We start from the raw sequence: 17,773 nt of genomic DNA on the forward strand, positions 1-17,773 counted from the left end.
GTTTCAAACTATCTCATGCAGTGACCTAGAATAACCTTGGGCAAATGAATAATGAAGAAACAAAACCACGCTTTGCATTTCTTGCAGCTCAGTAGCTCATTCACCTGCACGACGTGCACTACTGTAGATGTCTCGCTTTTTGTTCTGGTGTAGTGATCCACAAATCCCGGTACGTGGACGTAGTATTCTTTCAGAAGCTGCAAATGTTTCGCAATTAAAGATACACCAATCACGCACTTTAAAAAGCACTGCCTCAGCACAGGGTTTGCCTCTGCATGGGTTCCGTTTAGTTGCACATGACAAACCGTATTTTTGGGTAATATAAGTCTAGTTAGAATAGAAAATTTAGGTTGCTGTAAGATAAGTAAGGATAAGTAAGTTAAGTTAAGACTAAGGGTACTTTAAGTAAAGCGTTAAGCGTAATCCACCTCAATTCTTACTTTTGCACAATTCTAGCTCGACCATTTTCCTGCACAGTTTTCTGCATTCTTTACCCGTAGCTCTTGCCCGCAAACTATTTCCATGCAGTGAATTTTGTTTCGATTTACTCGCACAATTATCAGATGTCCCGTCAATCCTAACGACTTCGCAATTGCTAACTTATGAATCATTGCAATAACCATTTTTTTTAGGATTTTCTGTATTGAAATGTGATTAGGATTTGTGTACCTGATGCTTGTTAGAATTAAGATAAAATTAACCGCTATTCAATTATTGAAATTTTTTTTTTTTTTTTTTTTTTTTCGCTTCTCTACAATCAGGAGGGCAATCTCTGGGGCCGAAAAGGACACTGGACAACGAGGATCGCCGTCGCAGCCACTAGAATATCGCCCAGGATTCTGAGGTATATATTTAAAAATTTAGTGTTTAACTCTGTTTTTTTTTTAATTTTATGGGTCTAGAAGGGCCACATCACCATCCAAGGGGGACCGTTGGGCAACGAAGGTCACCGCCAAAATCCTAGCCTAAAGTTGCAAGGTATTTAAAAATTTAAAGTGTTTTTACCATGTTCGATGTATATATCTGTGTCTAGGAGGGTTGGCAACATCACCGAGGAAGGTTACTGGACGTCGGGGATCGCCGCCGAAGTCGCCAAGGATTGTCAGGTATTGCTTTAACGACTTTAAGTGTCTAATCGTTTTTTTTATGTATTTAGGGTGGTCCACATCACCGAAGAAGGCCACCGGACAACGAGGTTCGCTGTCGGAGCCTCCTCGATCGTCGCCCAAAATTGTCAAGTATTTCATTAAAAGTTTAAAGTTTTGAACTATAATTTTGTTTTGGTTTTATGCATTTAGCAGGGCTACACCACCATCGAAGAGGATGCGTGACATCGAGGATCGCCGCTGGAGCAACGAGATTGTCGGCACGGGTATTGAGGTATTTTTTAAAAAAACGTTGAAGAGTTTAATCATGTTTTTTTATATGTATGTAAGAAGGCCTCACCACCATCGAAGAGGACGTTGGACGCTGAAGAGGACGCTGAAGCACCGACATCGTCACCATGGATGTTCCAGGTATATGTGTTGTACATTTAATTGTCTAACCGTGTTTTTTTTTATTTATTTAGGAGGGTTGCATCATCGCCCAAGAGGACCATTGGACAACTAGATTCGTCGTCGGAAGTATCATAATTGTCGCCCAGAATAATCAAGTATTAAATTGAAAGTCTTAAGTTCTACGCTATGATTTTATTTGGTTTTTTATGTTTTTAGAGGGCTCCGCCACCATCGAAGAGGATGTTGGACGCTGACGGAGCCACCATGATCGTCGCCCAAAATTGTCAAGTATTTCGTTGTAAGTTTTAAGTGTTATACTGTGATCTTATTTTGCTCTTATGTAGTTAGAAGGGCATCAACACCATCGAAGAGGATACTGGTCATCGAGGATCGTCGCTGGAGCAACGAGGTCGTCACCGTGGATGTTGCAGGTACATGTTTACACTTTTAAGTGTTTTTGGTGTTTTTTTAATGTATTTAGGATGGTCCACATAACCACCAGAGAGGGCCATAGGACAATGAAGTTTGTCGTTAGAGCTGCCGTGGTTGTCGCCCGAAATTGTCAAGTATTTGAAAGTATTAAATTTTACACCATGATTTTATGGGTTTTTTTTTCAGTCTTTAGGCGGGTCCTACCACCGAAGAGGACGCTGGAGCACCGAAGAGGACGCTGGAGCACCGAAGAGGACGCTGGAGCACCGAAGAGGACGCTGGAGCACCGAAGAGGACGCTGGAGCACCGAAGTCACGGATATTCAGGTATATTATTTTTAAATTTAATGTCTCACCATGTTTTTTTACGTACCGAGGAGGGCTCTACTACCACCGAAGAGGATCATTGGAAGAGGTTCGCGTCGGAGCTACCCGAAGAGGTATTTAATTGTGGTTTTAAGTTCTACACTATGATTTTAAGTAGGACGCTGGACCACACCGAAGAGGACCACTGGAGCGTGGACGCGGAAACAGAGAGCACCGAGTATTGCCAAATCGGCTTTCACTTACTTTATTTCGTATGATGATTTGTGTGATTAACAGATGTGTTTTCCTGTTCCTTTTTGAGCATTCTTTTCCCTCAAGCATTATTGCTTATGGTTTCGTTCACTGAGCATACAAATTCACTACACCTGCACCCATGGTTCATTCACGGTTTGTTTGCATTTTTGCACCGGGTCGGGATTAGTGTTTTAGGTAATGTAGCCCTGCTTACATAGGTGTCACGCTAAGTATTCTTTTGGTGCAAGTTTACGAATACTAACTGCTTTAGAAAAAAAAGGAAAACAAAATGAATTAATGGGCAACTTATTGTTGTCTTTTTAATATGGACTAGTGATTTGAAAAATAAGAATACCAAAACAATCGCTTGTAATCGGGTTGCATACATCGATTGACCCGATAAAAGCATGATAGGAAATAACCCGTCTAACCTGCCCCATAAGCAGAAATGACAACCCGCTCAGCAAAACCCGACCCGATCGCGCGGGGCTGTGAATCTGACCCTAGTCTTTCCTCCTTAACCTCCCCCTTCCTTTTACCAATTCGATGCTTTGCAATGCTGTCTCACATGGCTGCGCAAGCGCAAATAAAGCTCAGTCTTGTATGTGCAGAAAGGTTTTAAGCAAACCAAAAATACCGGTATACATCTGACAATTTCATGTTAACCAAGTTTTATTTGACATTTAATCCAGCTATGAAAATTCTAGGATCTTGAGGACTTGCAGTGAACGCAAAGATATAGCAAAATCAAACACCACTCACGAATGTCGCATCGTTAAAATTGAAGAGGATTAGAGTTCAACATGGCGACGAGAACACACCAAATGTAAAGCCTAGACCACAGAAGGGAATTTCAATAAAATCCTAGAAATTTTCCTTGTGTTTGAAAAATAGACTAGACCTGTGAGTTGAATTACTGTATCTTTTTGTATCTTACATGATCCTCTGCTTTGCTTACAGGAATTTGCCACCATTTCAAGTACGTGTGTCTTGGAAGCAATTGTGAATGTTGTATGCTTTTAGTATACCGAGGAGGCACCTGCCAAGAAAATAAAGCACAAAGTGATTAACATGTTCAGTTTTGTAACTTCACAGAAGGTGTACATGATTTCGTGCTTTGGTTGCTGTTAATCTTTTTAACGTTAAACATTTAATTTTAGGTGTCAAAGTCAAATGTGCTGAATATGCTCATATTTTTGCACAAATGAAAGAGAAAAGAAGGTGAAGTCCCTGGAGTTGCAGGTCTATGCTAAGAACTTAAGGTCCATGGAAAAGATGGAAAATGTAAGAATAATTATATGGTAGATTTTCACTTTAAGTAACTGTCATTCTATCCTTGTTGTCCCATATTGGTAAACAGGTCGAGCTCATCTTGGAACAAGGACAGTAAACAAGGACTTTCATTTAGGATATTCATAGAAGAATAATGGCCAATTTTTTTGGAAAGGACATGCCTGAATCGTGAATAGAAGTTTTACAAGTAAATTTTCCATTGTTCCATGTCGCCTATTTAGGTGAATCATTTGGGGGGAGGAGATGTTAGTTAATCATATCTCAATTTACAGGTAAAGATTGATGTTGACTAACAAGTTATCACATCTTCACATTTGCTAACATTATCTAGCCTTCTATAACATGATAGGGGTTAAAGAGAATGGATCCGACTGTGAGCATGATGATGCAACCTACCAACCTTTACCTTTTGCTGAGCTCTTTTGATAGCAAAGAATTCAATCTCACTTATCGGCTTTCTGCAGGCAAAAGTTGTCAACGATATTCCGAAATGCAAGTCTAAAGGGGGAAGTCTACTTAATATTTCTATTTATTTTTTTTTTATCTAGTCAGTTTCTTTTCCAATTGGGCTGTCATTGGAGTTCTGCAATTGCTCTTTGTTGCCGAGATAATCAACTGAGGTAAGCTATGCCTATAGTACCAACTAGTACTTCGCACGGGAGAAGCCTCCACCCAGCAACAGACGTCTTTTCCATTCGTTAGTTAAGTAAGTCACATATGTAGTGTGCGGAAACGGATAATTAACTTTTTTGTACAGGTACTGAAGAAGGTGAAAAACATTGGAAGGCTTTCGAAACACGTGTTATTGAGCATAATGTCCTCATCGTGGCCAAACACTACACGCGTGTGGCAATGCAAAGGATGATTTCATCCGTGATTTTTCTATTGAGGAACACAGAAGAATATCTAATGTGGTGTACAGTTAAACTGTAACATCGTGCGTCGGCATTGACCCGATTTTTAAAACCTTTTTAAGGAGATTAGGTCCTCGATTACTGCTGATATACAGGTCAAAGATGAAATAGCGTTATTTATAGATATTCTTTCGGGTAATATAAGTTTTTCGCATTTCAGCCAACAGATGTCGACCCTACCGCTTTTGTGTCGGTGACTCGAGAGGACGTTCTGCTCTTGGATCTGACGAATTGTGGATATGAATGTACAAAATCTTTGATGACTGGATTTGACACTCAGAACTGTTCCTGTTAGAAAGGTAAACATGAACATGGTCTTTAGTTTCTGTTATTCTTTTTTACATAAAATATTTTATTTGCGATCTATGTTGGAGTGGATCGAGGCTGATGCATACTTTCTTGTCATAATGCAAGAGAAATAGGGTAAAGTTGCTGAAGCTGCAGACATTCTCCAAGAACGTCTGTTCAAGACCGATGATTCTATGGAAAAGCTAGAAAATGTAAGACTTACTAATTTTGGTTTTAATGTCAAATAATTCTGTCATGCAATTCTCATGTTCTAATACCAGTGAACAGGTTGAGCTTATCCTGAAATGAATGAGATTGTTTTTTCTTCATCTGCACTCAGATCATTTTGAAGAAGATAAGTGTCAGATTTGTTTTTAGAGAAACATGTGCTCAGTCTTAAAGTGAAATTTTTTCATGTAGGAATACTTTAACGTTGTTCCATTTGTCTTATTAAGCGTGGGAAGGTGGAGAGGAAATGTTGGTAAATTATTCATCATTGTGTAGATCCCTGATAGATGTTGACAAGAACAGGTATTACATCTCTACATTTGTTAACATAATCAAGCCATGTACAACATAACAGTGATCCAAGAGAAAGAGCTTCTGCAATTGTTGGTGGTTGTCGAGCTGATGTTTCGCTGACACGCTGTGTCAATAGTACAAACTAGTATGGCGAAGGGAGAGACCTTCCTCCCGACAATGATATCATTAACATAGGTCAGTGCAGTAAATCACATTTATAGTAGAGAAAAACGTACAAGTAACTTCTTTTTGCATAAGTTAATGAGGATGGCGAGAAACGGTGGAAAGTTACCGAATACGTCTTGTATAGAATGTCCGAATCATAGCCAAACACTACAGCCTTGTGACGATCAATGGATGGTTGCCCACTTTGACTATTTTGTTGAGGGAACAGAAGAATTTCAATCCAATTTAATGTGCAGAAGGACTGACGTACTCTGTAAAAAAAAAAAAAAAAAAAAAAAAAAAACCTATCCGGTTCTTAAATTTTTTTTAAATAGGTTGGGTGGTAGAGAAGAATCGCGATGCTATTCGATAACACGAATGAGGCGGTTGAACACTTTGTAAACCTGGATTAGCTATGCAAATTAGATTGCATCACATCTGGAATTTAGCTGCGTGTAATGGGTTCAACATATCAGCAGAAGTACATTTATTGCCAAAATTTTTTCGGAAATGTAATGTGTTGATGTGATTAATGCATTTTTACAGATAGACCAGAATAAGTCATTCAATGAACTGGGCATTGGAATGTGGGAGAATGAGATATATTGCTATGGATTTGAAGAAATGGTAAGTGAAGGAGAAATGATCTAACACCAAAAGCCTATAAGATTGAGCGTTGGCAGAACATTACAAGTGCGTTGTTGAAGGATAGGCAATGAAGTATGTTTCAAAAAATGGTGATTAATAATTCAGTAAGGAATTGCATAATGTTGCAAGTCTGGGGTAAAAGTTTACTGGTTTAGTTTTTTTTATTTTGATTTACGTGATAGGTTAAATCATATTAAAATTATTCGTTTAATATTCCTTTCCGATTGGGTGTACATAATACACGTGCCCACGGAAAAGATATATTACCCCGCGGAATAAAAATAATGCGTAAAACACGCAAAGCAATAATAAGCCTTTCCGATTGGGTTTATTTAATACACTAGCCCACGAAAAGGATAAAATAACTTGAAGGAATAATAAAAATGCGCAAGAAAAACAAATGCAGGGTGTTGGGTTTATAAATTGCACATATATTTAGCTTGCCGTTCATATGCCTTGCAAGAACGGAAATTTTATTTTAAAAGGGTTATTTTATTCGTGCTGTAATGATATTAACATATTGGTAAGTCTGGAGATATGCAAGACATTTTACTTGTGAACTGTAAAATGTATAAGGCGATATGTAGAAAGAGATGGGAGTTTTGGTAATTATAAATGGGCTTATATCAACCGTAAAATTCGGCAAAGGTATGCATTACAACAAGTACAGTAATTATACAAAGTATTTAGTAGAAATGTGGTATCGTTTTTATAATAATAATTATGATATATTTATCTGCAAGTTGTAAATAAATGACTACAATAACACCAATAGTAATTTGTCAAAAAATTATTGTACTTACCAATATTACTATAATCTAAAGCTGTATCGTTTACATATTTACATCATGTTATACATTTCCTGTTTTCGGACCCGAACTTTCGACCTATAGCGTCCCATGCCGATACTCTGCATATGGCCACCATCGACATACACAACTTTGACGTATCGATTAGCATATATTGTTAACCTAAGTAAATACGAGCACACAAATGTAGCTGCACAAATGTTCAATCAAGATATCCATCAATGGCTCAGTTGTAGAGTGCTGACTTGGTATTTCAAAGGTCATTGGTTCAACTCCGAGGGTAGACATGGTGATAATAATCGTACCATGTGAATTTGTTGTATTCCACCATTATTAAAAATCTATTAAAAGTTTGCATACTTATATGCACTACCTACACCACCGGGAGTTGAACTCTCAACCTTTCAGTTACAATGCTACTCCTCTACCACTGAGCTACCATTGACACATTTCAATTCCATGACTCTGCCAATACACTAAATTAACTATCTCCAAGGTAGCATACGTAAAAAGGCCCTAAAAATCGACATATTGATTACAAGCAAGTAATGGCACAATGGTAAAGTGCTTGCGTCTGAATACATAGTGCTGTGGTTCAAATCCCAGATCATCCAATGTGAATAATTAAATGATTCCAACAGTTGGCCGAGTCGTTACATGACAGTTGTGGTTCAAGTCCCACAGTCTTACCGTAACGTCAATCATTAATGGCAAATGACGTTCGGCGAGGATAAAGGTAAGAGTAAGCCAAGGTTAATAAAATCCTGGCGGAGGTCAAGTCCGTATATCAGCCAAGGTTACGATAACCTTAAAGGATGACCTCCAACAAGCAAAGGACATGTCAAGGGTGAACTTGGGAAGTTAAATGTCGTACATTTGACATTGAAACTTTTTGAAGGTCAAATATATGACCTTGAAATATGGGATTTCATATCCCATATCCCGGATCTCATATCCCATATCCCATATCCCGGATTCCATATCCCATATCCCATATCCCATAACCCGGATTCCATATCCCATATACCGGATCCCATATCCCGGATTCCATATCCCATATCCCATATCCCATATCCCATATCCCATATCCCATATCCCATATCCCATATCCCATATCCCATATCCCATATCCCATATCCCATATCCCATATCCCATATCCCATATCCCATATCCCATATCCCGGATTCCATATCCCATATCCAGGATCCCATATTTCAAGGTCGAATATTCGACCTTCAAAATTTTCAAGGTCATATATTTGACCTTCAAAAAGTTTCAATGTCAAATGTACGACCTTTCACACAAGTTCGTCCTTGACATGCATTGCTTGTTGGAGGTCATCCTTTAAGGTTACCGTAACCTTGGCTGTCATTCAGACTTGACCTCCGCCAGAAGTTTTTTAACCTTGGCTTACTCTTACCTTTATCCTCGCCGAACGTCATTTGCCATTAATGATTGACGTTACGGTAAGACTGTGGGACTTGAACCACAACTGTCATGTAACGACTCGGCCAACTGTTGGAATCATTTAATTATTCACATTGGATGATCTGGGATTTGAACCACAGCACTATGTATTCAGACGCAAGCACTTTACCGTTGTGCCATTACTTGCTTGTAATCAATATTTCGATTTTTAGAGCATTATTACGTATGCTACCTTGGAGATAGTTAATTTAGTGTATTGGCAGAGTCATGGAATTTAAATGTGTCAATGGTAGCTCAGTGGTAGAGGAGCAGCATTGTAACTGAAAGCTTTAGAGTTCAACTCCCGGTGGTGTAGGTAGTGCATATAAGTATGCAAACTTTTAATAGATTTTTAATAATGGTGGAATACAACAAATTCACATGGTACGATTATTATCACCATGTCTACCCTCGGAGTTGAACCAATGACCTTTGAAATACCAAGTCAGCACTCTACAACTGAGCCATTGATGGATATCTTGATTGAACATTTGTGCAGCTACATTTGTGTGCTCGTATTTACTTAGGTTAACAATATATGCTAATCGATACGTCAAAGTTGTGTATGTCGATGGTGGCACATATGCAGAGTATCGGCATGGGACGCTATAGGTCGAAAGTTCGGGTCCGAAAACAGGAAATGTATAACATGATGTAAATATGTAAACGATATAGCTTTAGATTATAGTAATATTGGTAAGTACAATAATTTTTTGACAAATTACTATTGGTGTTATTGTAGTCATTTATTTACAACTTGCAGATAAATATATCACAATTATTATTATAAAAACGATACCCCATTTCTACTAAATACTTTGTATAATTACTGTACTTGTTATAATGCATACCTTTGCCGAATTTTACGGTTGATATAAGCCCATTTATAATTACCAAAACTCCCATCTCTTTCTACATATCGCCTTATACATTTTACAGTTCACAAGTAAAATGTCTTGCATATCTCCAGACTTACCAATATGTTAATATCATTACAGCACGAATAAAATAACCCTTTTAAAATAAAATTTCCGTTCTTGCAAGGCATATGAACGGCAAGCTAAATATATGTGCAATTTATAAACCCAACACCCTGCATTTGTTTTTCTTGCGCATTTTTATTATTCCTTCAAGTTATTTTATCCTTTTCGTGGGCTAGTGTATTAAATAAACCCAATCGGAAAGGCTTATTATTGCTTTGCGTGTTTTACGCATTATTTTTATTCCGCGGGGTAATATATCTTTTCCGTGGGCACGTGTATTATGTACACCCAATCGGAAAGGAATATTAAACGAATAATTTTAATATGATTTAACCTATCACGTAAATCAAAATAAAAAAAACTAAACCAGTAAACTTTTACCCCAGACTTGCAACATTATGCAATTCCTTACTGAATTATTAATCACCATTTTTTGAAACATACTTCATTGCCTATCCTTCAACAACGCACTTGTAATGTTCTGCCAACGCTCAATCTTATAGGCTTTTGGTGTTAGATCATTTCTCCTTCACTTACCATTTCTTCAAATCCATAGCAATATATCTCATTCTCCCACATTCCAATGCCCAGTTCATTGAATGACTTATTCTGGTCTATCTGTAAAAATGCATTAATCACATCAACACATTACATTTCCGAAAAAATTTTGGCAATAAATGTACTTCTGCTGATATGTTGAACCCATTACACGCAGCTAAATTCCAGATGTGATGCAATCTAATTTGCATAGTTAATCCAGGTTTACAAAGTGTTCAACCGCCTCATTCGTGTTATCGAATAGCATCGCGATTCTTCTCTACCACCCAACCTATTTAAAATTTAAGAAAAAATTTTAAAAACCGGATAGGTTTTTTTTTTTTTTTTTTTTTTTTTTTACAGAGTACGTCAGTCCTTCTGCACATTAAATTGGATTGAAATTCTTCTGTTCCCTCAACAAAATAGTCAAAGTGGGCAACCATCCATTGATCGTCACAAGGCTGTAGTGTTTGGCTATGATTCGGACATTCTATACAAGACGTATTCGGTAACTTTCCACCGTTTCTCGCCATCCTCATTAACTTATGCAAAAAGAAGTTACTTGTACGTTTTTCTCTACTATAAATGTGATTTACTGCACTGACCTATGTTAATGATATCATTGTCGGGAGGAAGGTCTCTCCCTTCGCCATACTAGTTTGTACTATTGACACAGCGTGTCAGCGAAACATCAGCTCGACAACCACCAACAATTGCAGAAGCTCTTTCTCTTGGATCACTGTTATGTTGTACATGGCTTGATTATGTTAACAAATGTAGAGATGTAATACCTGTTCTTGTCAACATCTATCAGGGATCTACACAATGATGAATAATTTACCAACATTTCCTCTCCACCTTCCCACGCTTAATAAGACAAATGGAACAACGTTAAAGTATTCCTACATGAAAAAATTTCACTTTAAGACTGAGCACATGTTTCTCTAAAAACAAATCTGACACTTATCTTCTTCAAAATGATCTGAGTGCAGATGAAGAAAAAACAATCTCATTCATTTCAGGATAAGCTCAACCTGTTCACTGGTATTAGAACATGAGAATTGCATGACAGAATTATTTGACATTAAAACCAAAATTAGTAAGTCTTACATTTTCTAGCTTTTCCATAGAATCATCGGTCTTGAACAGACGTTCTTGGAGAATGTCTGCAGCTTCAGCAACTTTACCCTATTTCTCTTGCATTATGACAAGAAAGTATGCATCAGCCTCGATCCACTCCAACATAGATCGCAAATAAAATATTTTATGTAAAAAAGAATAACAGAAACTAAAGACCATGTTCATGTTTACCTTTCTAACAGGAACAGTTCTGAGTGTCAAATCCAGTCATCAAAGATTTTGTACATTCATATCCACAATTCGTCAGATCCAAGAGCAGAACGTCCTCTCGAGTCACCGACACAAAAGCGGTAGGGTCGACATCTGTTGGCTGAAATGCGAAAAACTTATATTACCCGAAAGAATATCTATAAATAACGCTATTTCATCTTTGACCTGTATATCAGCAGTAATCGAGGACCTAATCTCCTTAAAAAGGTTTTAAAAATCGGGTCAATGCCGACGCACGATGTTACAGTTTAACTGTACACCACATTAGATATTCTTCTGTGTTCCTCAATAGAAAAATCAAGGATGAAATCATCCTTTGCATTGCCACACGCGTGTAGTGTTTGGCCACGATGAGGACATTATGCTCAATAACACGTGTTTCGAAAGCCTTCCAATGTTTTTCACCTTCTTCAGTACCTGTACAAAAAAGTTAATTATCCGTTTCCGCACACTACATATGTGACTTACTTAACTAACGAATGGAAAAGACGTCTGTTGCTGGGTGGAGGCTTCTCCCGTGCGAAGTACTAGTTGGTACTATAGGCATAGCTTACCTCAGTTGATTATCTCGGCAACAAAGAGCAATTGCAGAACTCCAATGACAGCCCAATTGGAAAAGAAACTGACTAGATAAAAAAAAAATAAATAGAAATATTAAGTAGACTTCCCCCTTTAGACTTGCATTTCGGAATATCGTTGACAACTTTTGCCTGCAGAAAGCCGATAAGTGAGATTGAATTCTTTGCTATCAAAAGAGCTCAGCAAAAGGTAAAGGTTGGTAGGTTGCATCATCATGCTCACAGTCGGATCCATTCTCTTTAACCCCTATCATGTTATAGAAGGCTAGATAATGTTAGCAAATGTGAAGATGTGATAACTTGTTAGTCAACATCAATCTTTACCTGTAAATTGAGATATGATTAACTAACATCTCCTCCCCCAAATGATTCACCTAAATAGGCGACATGGAACAATGGAAAATTTACTTGTAAAACTTCTATTCACGATTCAGGCATGTCCTTTCCAAAAAAATTGGCCATTATTCTTCTATGAATATCCTAAATGAAAGTCCTTGTTTACTGTCCTTGTTCCAAGATGAGCTCGACCTGTTTACCAATATGGGACAACAAGGATAGAATGACAGTTACTTAAAGTGAAAATCTACCATATAATTATTCTTACATTTTCCATCTTTTCCATGGACCTTAAGTTCTTAGCATAGACCTGCAACTCCAGGGACTTCACCTTCTTTTCTCTTTCATTTGTGCAAAAATATGAGCATATTCAGCACATTTGACTTTGACACCTAAAATTAAATGTTTAACGTTAAAAAGATTAACAGCAACCAAAGCACGAAATCATGTACACCTTCTGTGAAGTTACAAAACTGAACATGTTAATCACTTTGTGCTTTATTTTCTTGGCAGGTGCCTCCTCGGTATACTAAAAGCATACAACATTCACAATTGCTTCCAAGACACACGTACTTGAAATGGTGGCAAATTCCTGTAAGCAAAGCAGAGGATCATGTAAGATACAAAAAGATACAGTAATTCAACTCACAGGTCTAGTCTATTTTTCAAACACAAGGAAAATTTCTAGGATTTTATTGAAATTCCCTTCTGTGGTCTAGGCTTTACATTTGGTGTGTTCTCGTCGCCATGTTGAACTCTAATCCTCTTCAATTTTAACGATGCGACATTCGTGAGTGGTGTTTGATTTTGCTATATCTTTGCGTTCACTGCAAGTCCTCAAGATCCTAGAATTTTCATAGCTGGATTAAATGTCAAATAAAACTTGGTTAACATGAAATTGTCAGATGTATACCGGTATTTTTGGTTTGCTTAAAACCTTTCTGCACATACAAGACTGAGCTTTATTTGCGCTTGCGCAGCCATGTGAGACAGCATTGCAAAGCATCGAATTGGTAAAAGGAAGGGGGAGGTTAAGGAGGAAAGACTAGGGTCAGATTCACAGCCCCGCGCGATCGGGTCGGGTTTTGCTGAGCGGGTTGTCATTTCTGCTTATGGGGCAGGTTAGACGGGTTATTTCCCTATCATGCTTTTATCGGGTTGACAATCGATGTATGCAACCCGATTACAAGCGATTGTTTTGGTATTCTTATTTTTCAAATCACTAGTCCATATTAAAAAGACAACAATAAGTTGCCCATTAATTCATTTTGTTTTCCTTTTTTTTTCTAAAGCAGTTAGTATTCGTAAACTTGCACCAAAAGAATACTTAGCGTGACACCTATGTAAGCAGGGCTACATTACCTAAAACACTAATCCCGACCCGGTGCAAAAATGCAAACAAACCGTGAATGAACCATGGGGTGCAGGTGTAGTGAATTTGTATGCTCAGTGAACGGTGAAACCATAAGCAATAATGCTTGAGGGAAAAGAATGGGAATCAAAAAGGAACGAAGGAAACACATCTGTTAATCACACAAATCATCATACGAAATAAAGTAAGTGAAAGCCGATTTGGCAATACTCAACCGTACCATCTCTGTTTCCGTCGTCCTAATGGACGTGAATCTCGGAGCTGAGCGGCGACCCTCGTTGCTCCAGCGGCGATCCACGACGTCCAGTGGTCCTCTTCGGTGTGGTGGAGCCCTCCTACATACACAAAAATAAAATCATAGTGTAGAACTTAAAACTCACAATTAAATACTTGACAATCTTGGGCGACAATCCTGGTAGCTCCGACGGCGAACCTCGCTGTCCAATGATCCTCTTCGGTGGTAGTAGAGCCCTCCTGGGTACGTAAAAAAACATGGTGAGACATTAAATTTAAAAATAATATACCTGAATATCCGTGACGACGATCTCGGTGCTCCAGCGTCCTCTTCGGTGCTCCAGCGTCCTCTTCGGTGCTCCAGCGTCCTCTTCGGTGCTCCAGCGTCCTCTTCGGTGCTCCAGCGTCCTCTTCGGTGCTCCAGCGTCCTCTTCGGTGCTCCAGCGTCCTTCTGCTCCAGCGTCCTCTTCGGTGCTCCAGGACGTCCTCTTCGGTGCTAAATACAAAAAAAAAAAAACCCATAAAATCATGGTGTAAAATTTAATACTTTCAAATACTTGACAATTTCGGGCGACAACCACGGCAGCTCTAACGACAAACTTCATTGTCCTATGGCCCTCTCTGGTGGTTATGTGGACCATCCTAAATACATTAAAAAAAAACATAATTAAACACTTAAAAGTGTAAACATGTACCTGCAACATCCACGGTGACGACCTCGTTGCTCCAGCGACGATCCTCGATGACCAGTATCCTCTTCGATGGTGTTGATGCCCTTCTAACTACATAAGAGCAAAATAAGATCACAGTATAACACTTAAAACTTACAACGAAATACTTGACAATTTTGGGCGACGATCATGGTGGCTCCGTCAGCGTCCAACATCCTCTTCGATGGTGGCGGAGCCCTCCTAAAAACATAAAAAACCAAATAAAATCATAGCGTAGAACTTAAGACTTTCAATTTAATACTTGATTATTCTGGGCGACAATTATGATACTTCCGACGACGAATCTAGTTGTCCAGTGGTCCTCTTGGGCGATGATGCAACCCTCCTAAATAAATAAAAAAAACACGGTTAGACAATTAAATGTACAACACATATACCTGGAACATCCATGGTGACGATGTCGGTGCTTCAGCGTCCTCTTCAGCGTCCAACGTCCTCTTCGATGGTGGTGAGGCCTTCTTACATACATATAAAAAAACATGATTAAACTCTTCAACGTTTTTTTAAAAAATACCTCAATACCCGTGCCGACAATCTCGTTGCTCCAGCGGCGATCCTCGATGTCACGCATCCTCTTCGATGGTGGTGTAGCCCTGCTAAATGCATAAAACCAAAACAAAATTATAGTTCAAAACTTTAAACTTTTAATGAAATACTTGACAATTTTGGGCGACGATCGAAGAGGCTCCGACAGCGAACCTCGTTGTCCGGTGGCCTTCTTCGGTGATGTGGACCACCCTAAATACATAAAAAAAACGATTAGACACTTAAAGTCGTTAAAGCAATACCTGACAATCCTTGGCGACTTCGACGGCGATCCCCGACGTCCAGTAACCTTCCTCGGTGATGTTGCCAACCCTCCTAGACACAGATATATACATCGAACATGGTAAAAACACTTTAAATTTTTAAATACCTTGCAACTTTAGGCTAGGATTTTGGCGGTGACCTTCGTTGCCCAACGGTCCCCCTTGGATGGTGATGTGGCCCTTCTAGACCCATAAAATTAAAAAAAAACAGGGTTAAACACTAAATTTTTAAATATATACCTCAGAATCCTGGGCGATATTCTAGTGGCTGCGACGGCGATCCTCGTTGTCCAGTGTCCTTTTCGGCCCCAGAGATTGCCCTCCTGATTGTAGAGAAGCGAAAAAAAAAAAAAAAAATTTCAATAATTGAATAGCGGTTAATTTTATCTTAATTCTAACAAGCATCAGGTACACAAATCCTAATCACATTTCAATACAGAAAATCCTAAAAAAAATGGTTATTGCAATGATTCATAAGTTAGCAATTGCGAAGTCGTTAGGATTGACGGGACATCTGATAATTGTGCGAGTAAATCGAAACAAAATTCACTGCATGGAAATAGTTTGCGGGCAAGAGCTACGGGTAAAGAATGCAGAAAACAGTGCAGGAAAATGGTCGAGCTAGAATTGTGCAAAAGTAAGAATTGAGGTGGATTACGCTTAACGCTTTACTTAAAGTACCCTTAGTCTTAACTTAACTTACTTATCCTTACTTATCTTTAACTTAACCTAAATTTTCTATTCTAACTAGACTTATATTACTACCCAAGAAAATACGGTTTGTCATGTGCAACTAAACGGAACCCATGCAGAGGCAAACCCCTGTGCTGAGGCAGTGCTTTTTAAAGTGCGTGATTGGTGTATCTACAAATTGCGAAACATTTGCAGCTTCTGAATGAATACTACGTCCACGTGCGGGATTTGTGTGGATCACTACACCAGAACAAAAAGCGAGACATCTACGGTAGTGCACGTCGTGCAGGTGAATGAGCTACTGAGCTGCAAAATGCAAAGCGTGGTTTTGTTTCTTCATTATTCATTTGCCCAAGGTTATTCTAGGTCACTGCATGAGATAGTTTGAAACGAGGGGGAATGGCCATATCCTCGAGCTAACGTGGAAATACAAATTGTTCGTTCAAGCTGATGACCTTCAGAATTAGGTTTCTCGAGCTAACGTGGAAATACAAATTGTTCGTTCAAGCTGATGACTTTTATTAACTTTTATTCCTGGAAAGCCCAGGATGTGGAACGTTTCCGCGAGTATATAAGGCGATATCCGATTTTAGAATTCACAGTCGTGCAGGGTACTTCCCCTGCAGCTGTCCTGCTGCTGCTAAACTTTCATCGGACGCGTTGCTTGCTAGGTAAATCAAATTTCTCTTTAATTGTTTGTGTTCTTAGACTATGTAAAAAAGTTGTTTGCAACCTGTGTTGGCAATAATGTATACTAAACTTTTATGTTCTTGTTAATACGAATTCCATTTAGTTAAATATTTACCTCGGATTCTGGCAGGGCTTGTCAGTAAGTTTTTTATGGTTTACTTCAGGGAACATCTGGTCAATAATTGCCAGGTAGATTTCGTTAAACGTGGTACCGGCAGTGTGTAACGCTTTATTTAACACGTTCAGGATTGTAGCTTATTGTTATCTATTTTCTATACAGTGGGCTTCAATCGTAAATTTTTGACCTGACTTTTGTGGGACTTGCTGTATGTCCTTGACCGTAATATCTTTCTTGATAACTTATCGAAGTTTCATTTTGTTGGTCTAATTCATGTTATTGGCTGTTTTGATTGTAGATTTATGTATGATTGCATACCTGTAATGTGGATTCATTGAGCAGTACTGCGAATTCTAGGCGCCATGAATGGTGTATTGCTACGCAGACGACGGTCCATTCTGCAACCGCATGTCTGTGACATTGCCAATTGGGTGCTCAGTCGTTTGGAATTGTTAAGCTGCCATTCATTTACCTGTTGTATTGTTCTCAGCTAAAATATACCCTTAATTTTCCGTTTGTTGTATATGGTAATTAGCGTGCATAATTAGACACGTAATGGGTTTTTCGACTTTCGTCAGGACCAAATCTTGCCCTGCAGGAAAATGTCTGATGTGGGAATGTAGCCAACCGGAGCGAAGCTTCTTTTCAACGTCTTCAATCGGAATTGTGTTTACAGAGGCTGTTATCGTATGTGAAAAGTATATCCGAATTACTATTTGAATTCCACATTCCCGATAAAAGGGC

General features: G+C 38.6%; 6 long non-coding RNA genes across 9 annotated transcripts; 3 read left to right on the plus strand and 3 right to left on the minus strand.

The window, feature by feature from the left end:
- The first annotated feature begins 887 nt into the window (after window positions 1–887).
- LOC130700876 (uncharacterized) lies at window positions 888–1,647 on the plus strand. The gene is made up of 4 exons (XR_009003895.2): window positions 888–978; window positions 1,034–1,238; window positions 1,299–1,372; window positions 1,440–1,647. It is a non-coding gene; the product is annotated as an uncharacterized LOC130700876 (long non-coding RNA).
- Window positions 1,648–3,066: 1,419 nt separating this feature from the next.
- LOC130700729 (uncharacterized) lies at window positions 3,067–5,377 on the plus strand. Of its 2 annotated transcripts, none has more exons than XR_009003865.2 (10): window positions 3,067–3,130; window positions 3,199–3,394; window positions 3,452–3,589; window positions 3,652–3,775; window positions 3,852–4,056; window positions 4,134–4,254; window positions 4,333–4,490; window positions 4,542–4,997; window positions 5,073–5,198; window positions 5,268–5,377. It is a non-coding gene; the product is annotated as an uncharacterized LOC130700729 (long non-coding RNA). The 2 variants fall into 2 exon arrangements; XR_009421779.1 differs by lacking the exon at window positions 3,067–3,130 and having other exon boundaries at window positions 3,189–3,394; window positions 3,852–3,952; window positions 4,006–4,056.
- A 5,842-nt stretch (window positions 5,378–11,219) lies between these two features.
- Window positions 11,220–12,085, minus strand: LOC130700731 (uncharacterized). Its single transcript, XR_009003871.2, has 3 exons — window positions 11,937–12,085; window positions 11,430–11,885; window positions 11,220–11,354 (listed from the first exon to the last, which is right to left on the minus strand). It is a non-coding gene; the product is annotated as an uncharacterized LOC130700731 (long non-coding RNA).
- A 364-nt stretch (window positions 12,086–12,449) lies between these two features.
- Window positions 12,450–14,432, minus strand: LOC130700728 (uncharacterized). The gene is made up of 6 exons (XR_009003864.2): window positions 14,145–14,432; window positions 13,975–14,089; window positions 13,032–13,227; window positions 12,837–12,974; window positions 12,651–12,774; window positions 12,450–12,574 (listed from the first exon to the last, which is right to left on the minus strand). It is a non-coding gene; the product is annotated as an uncharacterized LOC130700728 (long non-coding RNA).
- Window positions 14,433–14,552: 120 nt separating this feature from the next.
- Window positions 14,553–15,739, minus strand: LOC130700730 (uncharacterized). Of its 2 annotated transcripts, none has more exons than XR_009003868.2 (6): window positions 15,636–15,739; window positions 15,376–15,580; window positions 15,242–15,315; window positions 14,961–15,174; window positions 14,827–14,899; window positions 14,553–14,770 (listed from the first exon to the last, which is right to left on the minus strand). It is a non-coding gene; the product is annotated as an uncharacterized LOC130700730 (long non-coding RNA). The 2 variants fall into 2 exon arrangements; XR_009421793.1 differs by having other exon boundaries at window positions 14,961–15,177.
- A 1,089-nt stretch (window positions 15,740–16,828) lies between these two features.
- On the plus strand, window positions 16,829–17,541 carry LOC130700734 (uncharacterized). 2 transcript variants are annotated; one of them, XR_009003876.1, is made up of 4 exons: window positions 16,830–16,892; window positions 17,015–17,100; window positions 17,192–17,251; window positions 17,328–17,541. It is a non-coding gene; the product is annotated as an uncharacterized LOC130700734 (long non-coding RNA). The 2 variants fall into 2 exon arrangements; XR_009003875.1 differs by lacking the exon at window positions 17,015–17,100 and having other exon boundaries at window positions 16,829–16,892.
- The last annotated feature ends 232 nt before the right edge of the window (window positions 17,542–17,773 follow it).

Source organism: Daphnia carinata, chromosome 9, assembly GCF_022539665.2.
Source record: "Daphnia carinata strain CSIRO-1 chromosome 9, CSIRO_AGI_Dcar_HiC_V3, whole genome shotgun sequence".
NCBI classification, from domain to species: Eukaryota; Metazoa; Arthropoda; class Branchiopoda; order Diplostraca; family Daphniidae; genus Daphnia; species Daphnia carinata.